The sequence below is a fragment of the Prenolepis imparis genome, unplaced genomic scaffold (assembly GCF_030444845.1).
Source record: "Prenolepis imparis isolate NDT839.2.m4 unplaced genomic scaffold, iyPreImpa1.0 SCAF_11, whole genome shotgun sequence".
NCBI classification, from domain to species: Eukaryota; Metazoa; Arthropoda; class Insecta; order Hymenoptera; family Formicidae; genus Prenolepis; species Prenolepis imparis.
Genome location: NW_028141169.1, coordinates 14,989,074 through 15,005,292, shown reverse-complemented (window position 1 = coordinate 15,005,292; position 16,219 = coordinate 14,989,074).

Here is a 16,219-nt window from a genome sequence, read left to right as displayed (position 1 = left end):
CCGCCAGTCGACATCCCAGAAAACGACCCCCACAAATACCTCCAACGCAGAGCTGAAGCCTTGCACGAACAATACGAGAAGCCACTCCAAAACATCGTGGAACTGCCACCCACCAACTACAAGCTCGACTAAAAAGTAAGTAAAAGAAATATCTCTCGTCAACTTATGACCCTTCGGTTTCACTTAAAAGTAACAATAACGTTCTACTTTAACTGTAAATGAACGACTTCTTCAACGGGCAAACCAAATTAAAATAGTACGTAGCTACAGAGTCATAAAAGTGAAACTCGGGTCATGATAGAAAAAAAGGGTCAGTCATAAAAGTGAAACTCGGGTCTGATAGAAAAAAAAGGGTCAGTCATAAAAAAAAACAAAGGAGCGATTTCTCTTTCCAAATTCTTTGGCCGGTTTCGCTTTTCGTGCTAGAATAAGAGAACGAATATTTTCCAATATTAACACGCTTTAATTGTTTAAACAATATATTACTCATGTGTCCGCGTAGTTTCTCCAACTATATTATTCCACCCTTTGAGGAGGAATACGAGACAATCGAGACTGTCGAGACGATTTATTGTCAACGTGCTACCGGGTACATTCATCTAGGTACGGACGCCGCGTTGTGCATACGTTGTTACTTCAAATTAAGCACAAGCGAAAAGTCTAATTGGGTAATTTCAGTAAAGCACCTCCTCATAATCGGTGAGTTGCCCACTGGAATAACGTGTTCCGTGTGTAATTTTAACAGATTGACACAAACTCGCGATCCACACCATCATTGTCTCATGTGTCAAATCGCATATCTAAAGTATCTCGACGGAGAAGAAACTCCCTACACGAACAGTGACGGCAATACAGTAGTGACCGTTTTCCACGCGATTAACAATTCATTCGACAGGTACCCAGAATACCTCTAACTAAACAACGCAAATTCGTGTTTCCTATTCACTCTTGTATCTATCCGTTCTTGACGCGTGACCATACATTCGGATAGCCTCCGTCGCGGGCAATCCCCGGAAGTAAATCTCCGAAAAGCGACGATGTCTTGCGCAATAGTCCGAGTACGTTGTTCGCGAAAATATATTCCGCGAATTATACCCCGCGACTCCGCGCGGACGTAACAAAATTAGTGACAGCGGTGGGATAGATAAATCCGTACAATGGTTATCACGCGCAAGAATCCGGAAGAGAAGGGAGAAAAGGAAGGATCGAGTAAACAACTATCTGATTCCGAGTTAGCAGATATTCAAGCGAAACTAAAACAGAAGAAAGCCGACATTGCGGCAGCTGAACTTAGGTTAAAGGAACAGCAAGAAAGTTTAAATAATGAAGCTGCATACTTAGTAGAACAAAGAAAGAAACAAGATAGAAGAGAACACGATATCGAACTGCTCAAAACCCAAATGAATAAGGATAGCTTCAGTCATAAGCTAGGGCTTAACTCTAGCGAAATGGATAATTTCAAAAGCGATATTTTGTCCGAGATAGAACAATTACGTAGGGAGTTCGGGCGACATCGGCGCTCAACTAGTCCGACACCGCGCCACTCCGGGCAACCCATGTTAGTCCTCGATGAAACCGGACCAGTTAGAGAATCGACGTACGGATCCTCTCAACCACCAAAAGTATCCTTTCGCGAAGCCACGGAATCCGTGCCAAATTTTGACGGATATAATGTATCGTTAAGTCAATTTATTCGAGCATGTCGCCGCGCTAAGGAAATCGTGCCTCAGTCATCCGAACGGAATCTCACGAAACTGTTAATAAATAAACTTCTCGGACGCGCATACTACGCTGTCGAAGACGAACCTTGTGAAACCGTCACTCAACTAGTCGACCTTTTAAACATCGCCTTCGGATCTGCGAAAACGATTGACCAATACCGCGGAGAGCTCAGTACGGTATATCTCAAACCGAACGAGCACATGTTAGATTACATAAGTCGCGTTAAGGACCTCCGTTCCGCTATCCTTGACGCAGAACGCAGAGAAACGGGATACCTCGACGAAGGGACTAAAACCGACGTAGATGAGCTTACCGCGCGCTCTTTTTGCGATGGCCTTCCGCTACAATATAGATTACAAATGAACAGGCGCCTCTACGTCTTCCCCTTCGAGGCTTTTGCAAAAGCCAAGTCCCTCGCGAAACGAGAAGAGCTAGACAGAGAGCGATACAAAGCTCAAGACCGCCGTCAACCAGATAGGCCGCGATACGAATACGCTTAACACCCAATTACCTATGCACCACCGCGCGATGGAAACCGCCCTAGAAGTTACCTCGCGAACGCTCCTCCCCGTGACGCATATGTAAGACACGCTATTTCTCGAGAACCGGAAGGACGACGTGACAATAACGAGCGCAGGTCCCCTAATGCGAATTCAAACGCGAACGTCGCCCCTCCTCGCGATAGTCAGCCCACTAAACTGTGCCGGTATTGCACACACCCAGGGCATGAGATCGACGAATGCCGAAAAAGACAGTATAACAACTCACGTCAAGAGCAGTGAAACTTCCCCCGCCCCTCGAGGCCAACGGACGAACCTCGAGCGGGAACCTCTCGGGAAGCAGTCCGTCCGATAAGAACGATAGTCGCGGAACAGCAGGAAGAAGCACAAGGATCGCAATGCTAAGTCCCGACGACTTCTCCCACGCACCCACTGTATCCATATGCGCAGATGGCTTATCGCAAGAAACAAGCTTTATGATAGACACTGGAGCAGCGCCGAACCTTGTTAAGCAAAGCAAAGTACACCCCGAGACAAATATTGATTCAAATACTATCATATTCCTTAGTGGAATAACGAAAAGTAAAATTAAAACTCTCGGGTCGACCGACGTCGAATATTTAGGTCACATGATTAAGTTGCATGTTGTCCGAGACGACTTTCCCATCTCACAGGGCGGAATCCTAGGATCCGACTTTTTACGCAACGCGACTAAAATAGATTACCTAAAACATTGCGTCGTATGGCAAGGATCACCAATTGCCTTTGTCAACAATGAAACCGTAACGATCCCGGCAAGGTCGCGCACCGTTCTCCCACTCCGCGTAAAAAACCCTAACGTATGCGAAGGTTATGTACAGCGGATTCACGTAAACGACAAAATCTACTTAGGAGATGCAGTCGTTACCAACCGTGAAGGAAAGGCGTATATAAGCGCGATAAACACGGGCGAAGAAGACTGAAATTACCTTACCGAGCATTGAGCTCCACGAGGTTGAAATATATTCTACATCCGGTCTTCAAAACCTTACTAACTCAAATTCCATATTTTGTTCTTCACAAAGTCTTAAAAGCACTCTTCCGAACACCCACCCTCTGTATAAACGTCGTAAAAGTTTAGAGAGCGATATCTCGTCCCTAGGGCACGAAACGATCACTCCTAAACAAACAAGACATGTCGCAACATTAAACGGGAACAGCGTACAATCCCGTAACAAAGAATTACAGTCTCTGCTGCGACTCGAGCACTTAAACGAGGAAGAGACGGAACACGTCCATAACCTTATAAATAATCACGACGATCTGTTCCACCTTCCGTCCGATAAACTGCATTCCACTGACACTGTTTCACACACTATCCCGACGACCGACGATATTCCGATCCATACCAAACAATATAGATTTCCGCCTATACACAAGGAGGAGATTAAGAAACAAATACAAGGCTTAATAGAAAATGACGTTATACAGCCGTCAGCTTCACCTTACAACTCCCCCTTGTGGATAGTGCTAAAGAAACCCGACTCCAAAGGTAATAAGCGCTGGCGGATGGTAATAGACTATTGCGCCCTGAACGAAAAGACAGTCGGCGACGCCTATCCCCTACCCAACATTGTGGAAATACTCGACCAACTAGGCAGCGCTAAATATTTCAGCGTGTTCGATCTCGCATCCGGATTTCACCAAATACCGATGCATGAGTCTCACGCGCTAAAGACCGCATTTTCAACGCCGCACGGGCATTACGAGTTTAAACGCATGCCGTTCGGACTAAAGAACGCACCCGCGACGTTCCAAGGACTCATGGACCAGGTATTGACCGGACTACAAGGAATAGAGCTATTTGTGTACCTAGACGATATCGTACTACACGCGAGCTCCTTACAAGAACACAACATTAAATTCAATAAATTAGCCGAAAGGTTGCGAGGAGCGAAGACTCCAGCCGGACAAATGCGAGTTCCTGAGAAAAGAGGTCGGCTACTTAGGCCACTTAATTAGTAGTGAAGGCGTAAAACCAGACCCTTCCAAAATAATCGCAGTCAAAGAATTCCCCAGACCCCAGCATGCGAAGAATATAAAACAGTTTTTGGGTCTGGCCGGTTATTATCGTAGATTCATCCACGGATTCTCTAAGATTGCACGACCTCTCACAGATCTTTTAAAGAAGGACGAACCATTTGTCTGGAAGGACGAACAGGAGATAGCTTTTACGCAACTCCGCGACGCGTTGTGTTCTGAACCCATCCTACAATACCCAGATTTCACGCGACCGTTCGTCGTGACAACCGACGCCTCAGGACACGCGATCGGAGGAGTCCTGAGCCGGGGAGACATCGGCAAAGATCTGCCCATCGCGTACACCTCGCGTTTACTAAACAACGCGGAAAAGAACTACTCCACAGTCGAGAAGGAGTTGTTAGCTATCGTTTACTGCGTTAACTATTTTCGTCCTTATTTGTACGGACGTAAATTCACGTTAGTAACAGACCACAAGCCACTGGTATGGTTACACTCTGTAAAAGACCCCACCTCACGACTCGTCCGATGGCGACTTAAACTCGCAGAGTACGAATACTGCGTAGTATATAAGGCGGGGAAAATTAATAATAACGCCGACGCGCTCTCCCGAAATCCTATCCTACTTAACGCCTTACCTAAAAGAAACAAGACAATGCAAACGTTACCCCTTAGACACACGCGAGAACTCTCTAGTTCGAAAGAGTCGCTATATAACCCAAAAGGGGGGCGAATCGAAGAATCGCCGCGACAAGTAATAGATGTAAATGATAATATAGACCCTTTACCGACTCCGCGATCTCTTAGCACGGACGAAGAAAATAACGAACCGAACGAAACAGACGAAACCAACACTGAAAGCGACGACTGCTCCGATTCTAACGACGAGGACCGCATATTTGATAATATCAATGAACCATTCGTCCAGAGAATCCAAACGGGACCGCGAGTGGTAGCGATTCCCAATAATTTCAGTATGCGAAAAGACAATTTAGTTATTTTTGTGACGCAATAAGGCGTACCAATCGACCGTGGAGCCCGCATGCTCTAGGATAGTAAATCCTTGCCCATGATTAGAGGTGCCGCCCTAGCCAGAGCAAAGGTAAATCGCGACGGGAATCGCCAAATTATATCGTTAGTTGTTAAAGAACGAGAATCGGGAACGACCGAAAGAGAAATATTAAAGGAAGCGTTTCGGTCACTTTTGGACGTCGTCGGAGAGTTAGAGCTGCAGTCTATCTCGATAGCTAAAGGCGACATCGACAATGTTACCTGGATCGCAGCATACTCATTATTGACGCGCGTGCTGGACGAAACTAATATAAAATATTCATATGTAGAAACGAAATCATCATTCCACCGGAGGATGAGAGAAACGACATTATCGCCGAAAATCATAGTTCCGCGATCGGCGGCCATAAAGGCATAACGAAAACATTTCAGCGAATAAAAAAGCGGTATCACTGGAATGGCATGAAAGCCGACGTCAAAACATTTATCGAAAACTGTCGCCCTTGTCAACTGAAAAAGCTATTTCGCGTAAAAACTAGGCAGCCCATGGTACTAACGGACACGCCCGACGCGAATTTCGATAAAATTTCGATGGATATCATGGGACCGCTACCCGCTACGCGAGCAAGTAACATGTACATACTCACTATACAAGACCTTTTGACTAAATATTCCCTACGATCCCCCTGCAACAAGCAAACGCAATCCACGTAGCAGACGCACTCACTAACGAGTTAATATGCATTTTCGGAGCGCCGAAAGCCATATTAACAGACCAGGGATCACACTTCTTAAATAGTTTAATGCGTAATTTAGGTAAGAAATTTAAAATCAAACATTTTAAGACTACAGCCTACAGGCCTCTCAATCTAACGGCTCGATAGAGCGCTCCCACCATGTTCTGTGGGAATATTTAAAACAATATGTGGATAAGAATAACGAATGGGATAAGTACCTAAATTTGGCGTCATTTTCCTACAACACGAGCATACATGAGGGAACGCGATACACCCCTTATGAATTAGTTTTCGGGAGGATAGCCAGGACACCTTCTAGCAATCCCGACATTGCCGACGTCGCGGACGAAAGTTACTCTAATTATCTTACAACTCTTTTTAATAAATTAACAGACGTCCAGGCCATCGCCCGCGAAAACTTAATAGCTGCTAAGCGAAGATCAAAAACTTATTATGATCGCAAAGCCAATGTTCGTGAATTTAGAGGAGGAGATTATGTCTATTTGTTAAAAGAACCAACAAAAGGGAAACTAGGGGACCAATATACGAATCCATATAGGATAATTAAACTCTTAGGAAATCATAACGTTAAACTAGCTATAAGTAGTAATAAGACACGAATCGTACACGAAGATAAGCTGAAGGTCTCACCGCATCGAACCCCCACCGAGGAGGACCCCCACTCTGAGCCAAACAGCTATAACTTCGACACCCGGATGGAGGACCGGCCAGTTCCAAGCAAACGTCGAAATGACTAACATCGCACTCTTATTGATAGCGCTGACAGCCATACCGGCTCATAGACTAGTAGGATATGACTGCGGAGGTCATGGACTAAATATCACCTCGCTTTCCCTCTTAGATATAGGAGAATGCCAGATGGATAATATCGAGCCTGACAAGAAAGAGGTGTACGTGCAGCTACTACAACTAAGCGAGTTTGATCACACCATTGGACTCCAATGCAAAATCGAAATCGATCGAACTATTTACTATTGTGGGATGCATTCGCATGTATCCATAGTACACAATTGAAGACGCGAGTACATACGCGAGGTGTCAACTGAAACCTGTAAAAAGCTGTATGACACAGGGACCATATTCCTAGGAAACAACGGTCACATCAGCGGCATCAAGGTAAACACCACTAACCAACGCAGCCTCACATTCGCGGGGACCATCAAGACTGACGGAGGATGCATCAGCACACAGTTCAGCGACCCGTTTGGAACATGGGATAACGTGGTCGTCCAAGCTTCAATAAAGATTTATACTCGAAAATTGGAACTACCTGTCAAACATAGCACCAACGAGGTGATATTACACTCCGGTGCTCGGTGTCACGTAACTGAAGGAGAATGCAACGATGCAGACGGTACAACTACCTACTGGTCGGTGTTACCCGCCGACAACTGTCACTTCAATCGTTACGACATTCTATATGAAAGGTTAACAATACAACCTCGCATTCGACTTGTAAAATATATCTTTATTTGCGTGCTTGTCGCTTATTGTCTAGCTCGTCGCTCTCCGACTAACCTAACCTCTGCTGCCTCGCATGGCTCTCTCGCCGTCTCGGCGCCCTCTATCCTCACTTCGCTTGTATACACCCGAACGTGAGAGCGCGAGTCTTACATATACCAGGGACTTGCCTACCGACTTACGCCAAAGTCTATGCAGAGAGAATCCCCGACTGTCTACACAGTCACCACCCAGGAGACCACATTCGCACTCGCACGAACAACAGAAATAAACGTGTGCGGATATAAAATTCTGAGAACAGAGCGACATATTCTCCTACGTAAACTCAAAATTTATTTACGTGGAGAAACACCTCAAGACACAACTGACGCAACTATACCAGGACATAATGGAGCAAAAATGCGCCTTGGAAAGGCAAATTCTTCAAAACGCCCTCTCACTCGCCAGCATCGCTCCGGACGAGATGGCACACCGAATTATGAAGACACCAGGCTACACCGCCATTACAGCAGGTGAAGTCCTTCTTCTAATCAAATGCGTGCCAGTAGAATGCCGAGTACGCCCAGCCGAGAACTGTTACAACGAGCTTCCCGTAACCTACCAAAACAAATCCCTCTTCCTGTTACCAAGATCAAGGATACTCACCAAAACGGGAACACTCAGGGATTGAAACGAACTACCGGCAATGTATCAAATCCACAACACCTGGTACCGCTTGACGCCGAGGCCAGTAGAGTCGATCGCGCCGCCAACGACAACCACTAACTAAACCCTCCTGGAAATACGTGAGTCCTGATTCACTTGCCACCAGCGGCATCTACACCAACGAGGATCTCGACCGACTCCGCGATCACATAATGTTTCCGATGGAAAAGCCCTCTATGCTCAATACAATTGCGAGAGGAGCTATGGGGCAGGAAGTTCCAGCGGGAAGTTTCTCGATGATGAATCTCCTGGACGAAAAATCGCTGGATCAAATAGCAAAAAACGCGGGAGCACGTCTCTGGAAAGGTTTTATATCTTTCGGATCCGCTAGTGCCGGAATACTGGGAATATTCGTCGCTGCGCGTCTCACTAAACTAATAATCGACACACTCATCCACGGTTACGCACTTCACTCCGTATACGGGTGGAGTATACATCTTTTGGGAGCCATCTGGACTTCAGTGACTAATGTCCTGCTACATCTCGGAAGACCAGCAGACCAAAGGCAGAACAATGGAAAAGAGTTGTTACCACTAAATCCCCCTTCGACGACCGAAGATTCTGCGCCCCTAGCCCCCCCCCACACAAGGAAACCAACCCCCTCCAACCGAAAAAGTGTGAGCGAGTGAAGTGCAAATTGACTATAGAGAACTGCGTAACCTTCTCTCAGAAGAAGTTAAACTCTGTCAACGCGATAGCGAAAATTAGAATTAAGCGTAGAAAATAAGAGAAAAAACCGTAACATATATATTACTAATCCCTAGAATAAATTCGGAAAATGTTGGAACATGGTCCAACATTACGAATCGTACGAATGGAAACAATACGAAGCGACCTCCCCTTGTAAGATTTGCCAAATGATTGAGGAAACCAATGTACACAGAGATCTACGGATTACACCGCAACGAATCGATAAAATTAAAGAAGCAACAAGGAGAGATAGCACAACGCAACGACTAGTCACATATATTACAAAAGGCTGGCCCAGATACGTACAAGAAGTATATGAAGACTGCAAAATCTACTTTAAATACAAGAATGAATTGTCTACGCAGGCTGGTCTTATTTATAGAAACGACCAAATTGTCATACCGTTCGAACTAAGGAAAACCATGATAGACAAGGCGCACGTCGCACATACAGGCGTGGAAGCCACGCTCAATCTAGCTAGAGATACGATATTCTGGCCAGGCATCTGGTCAGAACATATAAAGCAAAAAGTACAAAACTGCGAAATCTGCATGGAATTCAGAAACTCTCAACAGAATCCACCCATGCAATCGCACGAGATACCGCAGTCTCCATTCCAGTACATCGCAATGGACGTGTTCTTCGCAGAGTATAAAGGAAAGAAGAGAAAATTCCTCATTACAGTCGACCATTATTCGGACTTCTTCGAACTGGATATCTTGCCCGACATGACAGCAGAGACGCTAATACATACCTGTAAGAAAACATTCAGCAGACACGGTATACCGGTATTCAGAGTATGCAGTGACAACGGCACAAATTTCGAAAACAGGCTAATGCGGAATCTGGGACAAGAATGGGGCTTCGAGTTGGTTACATCGGTTCCAAAGCATCAGTAAGGCAACGGGAAATCAGAAGCAGCTGTAAAAATCGCAAAAAAGTTAGTGAAGAAAGCAGAACGAAGCGGACAAGATTTGTGGTATATGTTACTACACTGGAGAAACACGCCTAATAAAATAGGATCAAGCCCTGTACAACGATTATATTCCAGAAGAACGCGTTCAGGAATACCCAACTCCGTCAGCAGTCTTCAGCCCAGAGCCATGAAAGATGTACCTACGAAAATAGAGTTAAACAAGAGAAAAAGCAAATTCTACTATGATACAAAATCAAAAAATCTACCTGAGCTGGAAATAGGTCAATCAATAGCAGTACAAGTACATCCCGATAAAAACAATAACTGGAACAAAGGAATAATAGAAGATAAGTTAAGTAAGAGGGATTATATCGTAGAAGTGGACGGCGCAAAATATCGAAGGAATTTAGTACATATCAAACCATTCTCCAACCAGTGATGCAAGATTTCACGCGCGACAGCCACTTCGCGACAGCCATCTTGCAGTGGAGGGGGTAGGTCGGCAGCGCAGAGCGCACCGAAAAGATGAGAACCCTTGTCCTTCGAACATATGTAGAAGAGGACAGGTTTATATTTTTGTCCTTTATTTTCTTTTGATAGAATAGAGCTATGAATTTCGAGCGAATCTGGAATACTGGCGATAACGAGTAGGCGATGCGACCCAATATGCAAAAAGAAAATATAAAATATAAAAGATATATTTAATATTATAAAATAATATTAATAAAATTAATATATTTTAAACATAAATTAAGTAAACACTAAGAATATAAAGGCTCGATATATATCAAATATAAATCGGTAAATATAAATAATTAATTTTCTCGCCTATAATTCTGTAGGGGGGTTAGAGGGGATCTTTGGAATTAAAAATCTCGAATTGAGATTGTTCCGTAATAAAGTCTTGGCGGTGTACCAAGCAAAATGTGTGCCCCGTGCACAATTAGTTAATTCCAACGAAAAATTAATTTTCGTTGGAATCGACGCACCGACATCCGCGTACGGCTCGATAGCCTATCTATTACCGATTTATATTTGATAAATTAAGTAACTTATATTTAAAATTTTAATTAAAAATTATTATTAATTAATAATAATTATAATTAATAATTATAAGTATATTTTATATATAAAAATCCACTCTTGGCCAATATATACACCTTTCTATTAAAAAAGATTTTTTATCTTTAAAGAAATAATTGTAATAAAATAATATTTTAATTTATAAATATTGTTTAAGATTTTATTCTTTTTATTCCCTATTTATTTTGTACTAATGTACAACGTACATATTGTTGCTCAACGGAAACCGCGAGAAGGTGGTGGTTTCTTTCGTCAAAAAATTTAAAATATTGTATATTGGGAAATGTATTTCAATCATTATATTCGGCTTCCCGACGAGCCGTGTTTACCTTTTTTGCGCGTGTTGATCGTTTTACCGCGCGTCTCGTCTTGTCAAGCAGCTCTCCAATCAGCTGTTTGACACAATAACAATCTAGCGACAGGTTTTTGACATTTATGTCTTCGAAATTCGTCGAGTCAGCTGTAGACCGTTTTACTATAAACATCTCTCGTTTTCGAACAATTAGCTCTTGATCAGTATATATATTTCGCTTTAACAAATAGTATAATATAAAGTAACGAAAAATGTGTGTTGAATTGACGAAGCCCCGAAAAGCTCGTAAGCGAAGTTTTGCAGAAGCTTGGCTTACAGACGACCGATACAAATCTTGGGTATGTAAAGTATCATCTGATAGTAGTCTTTATTTTATTGCAGTATATGCAATAAAACTTTTTCGTGCAATTCAACATACATATTAAGACATGCTGACTCCGCGTATCAACAAAATAATATTTAAAAAAATACATTATTATCTGATAATAATAGTAATGTTGAGATACCAATAAAAAAATCGCGTAAATCAATATTTAAAAAAGAATGGTTAGATATTGAAGAATTTAAATTTTGGTTGCGTGAAGTGCCACATGATGATTATTTTTTTGTTTGATTTGCGATAAATCTATCGCTAGTAGTTTATCGCAAATCCATCGTCATGCAGAATCCAAAACACATATAAATATATATAAAAAATATCTAGAAAAAAATCAATCAAATTTAGAAGATTTAAATATGCAAAATAAATCTCTTTTGCCATTTAATGAGCGCAAAAAATCCGCGGAAATCAGATATGCAGCATTAATTGCTGATAAAAACATTTCTCATCAAAATGCAACAGAGATTCTTACATTTTTTCAACAAATAGGTAAGATCCTGACGTATTGAAAAGCATGAGCATGAGTCGAACGAAATGTAAAAGCATTATTACAAACGTTTTGTGTCTGATTGAGACGGATCGTGTCGTCAATAAAATTCAAAATACAAAGTTTTCAGTTTTTATTGACGAAACATCAGACATATCTAATAATAAATGGATGACTTTTTTTGTCCGATACGTTGATTCGGAGACATTTAGATGTTCGCTCGCAATTAGTCTAATTAATCGATATTGATGCCAAAGATTCAGCGCAGAGAAGTTGTTTCACGCATTTAAATGTGAAATGTGGAAACTGCAGATACTATTTCCAAATATTGTTGCCTTATCGTGCGATAACGCATCTGTTATGACAGGGAAATATTTATCGTTCAAAAAAAAGTTGGAAGAACTATGTCCACATTTACTAACTTTAACATGCCCTTGCCACTCCGCTGCATTAGCATACTGCATGTAATAAAATACCTGCGTATTGCAATGAATTTATAAAAAAAATTTTTAATTATTTGAACAGCAGTTCAAAACGTACAGCAATTTTCAGAGAATTTTGTGAATGTTTCCAAGAAACAAATCGCAAAATATTAAAATTATGTGATACACGCTGGCTGTCTCAATATTTATGTGTCGAACGACTTCTTGAATCTTGGGATACAATTAAATATTTTCTTACCGAAATGGTTGTAAAGGAAAAAAAAATTTTGGAGAATATCTACTGTCTGTGATGAACAACGTAAAACTAAAAGCTTATTTTCTTTTTTTAAAATATACTTTAAATTTCTTTAATGCATTTAATGCATTTTTTCAAGCATTAGAAACCAGAATTCATTTATTATAACCAAAATCCAAAAAATTTATTTTCCAAATCTGCAAAAATTTTTTAAAAGAAGAGCATTTACAACCATTTTCTGAAAATATTGCATTCTCTCTAAAGGAGAATCAAAAAGATCTTAATGAAGTTACTTTGGGTTCAGAATGTGAAGAATATCTTAACGAATTACTACTGGAAAGTCACATAGACATTGTTAAAATTATTCGAGAAAATTGTTTAACATTTTATGTGACTGCTGCAGAAGAAATTCGTAAAAGATTACCAATAAATGACACATTTTTATCACAATTAATAGTTTTTCAACCATTTGTAAGCTTATTTTATAATAGAGAAACATCATTCAATAACGTTTCTTTCGTCATTAAAACTATTAGCGGTTTTGATGAAGATTCTTTAAAAAAAGAATGGATTGCATTAGCATCAGATTTTACAATGGAAGAAAAACAAAGCCTCACTAAATTAAATTTTGATAATGCTTGGAAAGAAATTTTACAACGTCGAGACACCAATAATAATGCTAAATATCCTAATTTAAAAAATGTTATAAATACTATTAGATCGCTTCCAAATTCTAATGCCGATCCGGAGAGAATGTTTTCTCTTTTAAATAATGTAAAAACAAAAAAACGTAATAAATTTTGCTGTGGGTGGGAGTAGCGTCCGTATTCTCGTTTCAATAGAGGTTACCACTCAAGAGTAAAGATAAAAGCGAGAATACGGACGCTACTCGACGATGTCTTCGGGGAAAATTTTTTTCTCGCCGGAGCGTGCAGTTCGTTCACAAACTGCCGTATCTCCAAACTATGTTGTTTCTTTGCTTCATCGGTTTTTCCGATCGCCGTTTGTTGTTCGTTTTATCATTCATTTCCTGTTGTCATTCTTCAATAGCCGTTCTTTATCGTCCGCTACCGTAAGATAGTTGTTCTTGACCCGTTCGAAGCCGTTTCAGACCCGTTTGAAGCTGTTTCTGACCCGTTCAAAGCCGTTTCTGAGCCGTTCGTAGTCGTTTCTGACCCGTTCAAAGCCGTTTATGAGCCGTTCGTAGTCGTTTCTGACCCGTTCAAAGCCGTTTCTGACCCGTTCGTAGTCGTTCTTGAGCCGTTCTTTGCCGTTTCTGACCCGTTCAAAGCCGTTTCTGACCCTGCTTCGTTCAAAGCTGCTTCTGAGTCGTTCTTGACCCGTTCGTTGCCGTTCTTGAGCCGTTTGTAGTCGTTTCTGACCCGTTCAAAGCCGTTTCTGAGCCGTTTGTAGTCGTTTCTGACCCGTTCAAAGCCGTTTCTGACTCGTTCGAAGCCATTTCTGAGCCGTTCGTAGTCGTTTCTGAGTTAGCGTTACAGACTGCGATAAACGAGCGATAAACGTTAAAAATATTAAAGATACTTTTATTAATGATAATGATATAATGATATCTTTAGATGTTAGTTCATTATTCACAAATATTCCTAAAGAGTTGGTTTTAAATGCCATTAAAAAACGTTGGATTGACATTGCTAAGAACACAAATTTCAATTTAGTTCAATTTTTACATGCAATAGAATTGATTTTAGCTTCAATGGTCAGTTTTATGAACAAATATTTGGCAGCCCGATGGGTTCTCTTTTATCACCTATCATAGCAGATATTGTGATGGATGATTTGGAGACACAATGTTTAAGTTTGTTAAGTTTCACTGTCCCCATATATTATAGATATGTAGACGACGTTTTTGCTATATTGCCACGTATAAAAATAGATGAGATATTAATGACTTTTAATAATTACCACCAACGCTTGAATTTCACATATGAAATTGAAGTCAGTTCTTCCATTAATTTCCTAAATACAACGATCATTCGTTCAGACAATAGACTCATTACTAATTGGTACAGGAAACTTACATGTTCTGAAAGATATATAAACTTTTTTTTTTCTAACCACCCTTTAAAATATAAAATTAATACTATTTATCTGGTTGATCATGTCATTCTTCTATCCAATGACATTTTCCATCATAAGAACATTGAGATGGTGAATGATATCTTACTTAATAATTGTTTCCCTAAACACATCATCAAACGACATATACAAAAAGAATTAATGTATTAAAATATCGTAATCACAATAATGATTGTGATATGAATCGTGGACAATCTGACAGAACATCTTTTATTTCATTGCCATATATATGCTAAAGATGTGAGTTATGATCTATGTCGTGTTATGCGTGGCATGGGCTTCAACGTCTATAAAATAACCAAAAAAAAAAGCTAAATACATTGATTAAACGTGGTAAAGATAGTTTACATAATGATCAGAGAACTAATGTTGTATATAAATTAGATTGCAAAAACTGTAATGCGTCATATATCGGCCAAACAAAAAAAAAAGGCGCTTACGTACTCGAGTGAAAGAGCATTTTAACAATATAAAATTGCATGAAACCAATCATTCCGTTATAAGTAAACATAAGTTGGAATTCGGACATGAATTTGATTTGAACAAAACCTAATATATTATATAATGAGAAATATGTGAAAAAGAGAGAAATCGCGGAAATGTTGTATATTAAAAAATTCAATAATACAATCAACCTAGAAAAGGACACAGATAGCTTAAATAAAATCTATGACAAAATAATAAAGGTCGTTTAGCTTGGTTTCCTATTTTTATATTTCAGTCACTGACAAAGTTTCATACTGATGACAATGTTTCTCTCTCTTTAAAATTCAACAAGATGTTAATGATTTGTTTTAACTCAAATTTGTGAAGTGTTTCAATAAGAACGTATGTACTCAAAATTTTATAGCAAATCCATTTATGTATATTACTGTTTTTTGTATTCAAACCGTTTTTTCTTTTTAAATTAATTATTTCAGTTTATACTTGAAAAGGACCACAACCATATGGTCGAAGCGTTGTAACTTCTATTAAATAAACAAATTTTGGCTAGTTTGGTCGATTAATTTACAACTACCCCTTTGATTATTGTACTAGCGATATAAAAACAACTTAAAAAATTTAAAATTTTTATTAATTATTTTATTATTTTAATAATTTTTAAAATTAAAAAGAGATACTCACTAGACCCATAATTCCTCCCTGACAGGTTCGGGAGGATATGATTCCTCGCCGAACAATTTTCTGAGGCAGAAGACGTCATCTCACTAGTAATCCTGTGCCCATTCCATGATCCCCTCCGCGTCGTCCCATAGCTCGACCAATTCCCGCCGATCGCACCACCGATAATTTCGTACTTGTTCCATGTGCCGAAGATTAAGGTATCCACCGATTTGGACGGATTCCTCGGTTATCTTCTGAAAATCGACAAATATATTTAGTAGATAATATTAATAAAC